We start from the raw sequence: 2,259 nt of genomic DNA, 5'->3' as shown, positions 1-2,259 counted from the left end.
TTTTTGAAGAGGGGGGGGGGGGGCTTTGACCTTCTTAGGAAGAGCTGTTCGGTTACACAGGGGCTTAGGTCAACACTTATATATAAGCCACTCGTCAGTTGGAAGCGGGTGTCCATATAATGATATAATTTAGAGGAGGTTCACAGGGGTGGTGCTTTAGCAGATCCCGTAAAACTTCCCCTAAAAGAGGTTTTTGGCGGTGGCGCGACGACTCCAATGACGGCATGCTGATGTGGCACTTTTGTGCGAAGGGTCATTTATCCCTTAGATGGAGGGGTAGTTGGGCAGATTAAAAGAGACCCTTAAAAAATCGCGTTTACGAGATCTGTTGGAGCACTTTTTATAGCTCAACTTCCCCTGAACCAGAAATATTTTAGAGACATGGATCTGTTGCAGATGCTTTTAGTATGACCATGGTATGGCACAAGCACGATATTTGCAACTCGGCAAACAAATTACATACAAATTTGAAAACTTATGTGAGAATAAGTGTAGAAGACAAGTAGAAACATGTGCATATTAAGTTTAGGGACGAACGGTCAGTTCTGGTGTACAAGCTACTACTGCTACAAGTTGAAACCTTCCTTTTTCACACAAAGTTGTTCTGGTCTACAAGCTACACTAACTTGCTGTGTATATATGGTGCCTTCGCAGTTGGAGAGTTTCTTTTTTGAGCTGGCAGTTGGTGAGTTTTTATTTGCTTTGTAAGTAACAGAATTATTTTACCAAACTTCACATGTATTTTGGTCGGCAAGTTACTGCTGCTACAAACTTGAATACTTCGTTTTCTCACACTAAGTTATTCTGGTCTACAAGTTACACCAACACGATGTATCCTAAGTTTACAACTCTTGGTTTTGTAAAATATTCGCATATAATTACTTTCCATACATAGTTTCACTTTCACATACATAGCTATCATTCAATCGTGTGCTCAAACTTTTTTCTCTTGATATAACTGTATGGGAAGACCTTTTTTCCAGAGAAACGGCAGTATACCCGACTTTCTTATAAACTGTTGACTGACTCCTAGCGCTCTACGTGCATGCCCACGTCCTGCACACGTTCTCCCTCTCTGCGCACGTCGCACCTCTCCTCTCTCTGTCTAACTGCGCCATTGCGCACGACTTGTAACATGTACATATATACAGAGCAATAGCAGATCGGCACACACCGTGCCTTACTCTCGCATCTCTCACGCTCACATGGTATCAGACACCGGCTACTCTCCCCGATCCTAGCCGCTCTTCCGCTGCTCCCCAACTCCGGCTCCGACCATGGCCATCCCGCCTCCTCCGCCACCCCCTCCGCCGTTCCGTCCACCCGGAACCAACGGCGCTCCCCCCACACCTCTCCGCGCCATGCCGCCGCTCGTCACCCCTGCGGCGCTCGCGCAGGGCACCCTCCTTGCTCGCCATGACTCCGAGGCGAGCTCTTCCATCTCCCCGTCCCCTCTCGCCGGCGTGTTCATCAACCAACACGTCCCCGTCGTGCTCTCCCTCAATCCGCCGAACTTCTCCCAGTGGCGCACCCTCTTTGAGGTGCAGTTTCAGAAGTCCGGCGTCGTCGATCACATCGCCGGGCCGCATCGTCCCTCGGACCCTACCTGGCTCCAGGATGACGCTCACGTCGTCTCGTGGCTCTACAACCGCATCAGCCCCGAGGTCTTCAGCTTGGTTCATCAGCGCGGCGCCAGGGCGGCCGCCGTGTGGGAGTCGATCTGCGCGCTGTTCCTCGAGAACCGCGAACACCAGCTCGTCCTCCTCGCTATGGAGTTCTGCCGGATCGAGCACGGTTCCTCCTCCATCCTCTCCTACTTCGCCAGGCTCAAGGAGTGTGCTGATCGTCTTGCCGACCTCGGCGAGCGCGTCACCGACCGCGACCAGGTCCTGAACATGATCCGCGGCCTCCACCCTCGCTACCGGTATGCGGTTCCCATCCTCACCATGCAGTCTCCCTTCCCGACGCTGCTCCGGTGCCGCGCCTTCCTTCTTCTCGAAGAGAGCCGCAACGCCGAGGAGACATAGCCCGACATCGCCCTCCATGCCGGGCGCGCGCCCATGCCTGCACCCGCGGGCGGAGGCAGCCCCGGCGATCACAACAACCGCTCCAACGGGGGCGGGCGCGGTGGTGGCCGACACAGAGGAAGGGGGAGGGGGTCCGGCTCTGGTGGTGGCCAGTCGTCCAACCACGGCGGGGGCGGTGCCCCCCCTCGCCCTGCTGCTCCAAACTCGACACCCTGGACGGGTCTGGTTCATG

The sequence above is a fragment of the Triticum dicoccoides genome, chromosome 1B (genome assembly GCF_002162155.2).
Source record: "Triticum dicoccoides isolate Atlit2015 ecotype Zavitan chromosome 1B, WEW_v2.0, whole genome shotgun sequence".
Taxonomy (NCBI): domain Eukaryota; kingdom Viridiplantae; phylum Streptophyta; class Magnoliopsida; order Poales; family Poaceae; genus Triticum; species Triticum dicoccoides.
The sequence above is the reverse complement of the archived record's forward strand: the minus strand, read 5'-3'. Positions refer to the sequence as shown.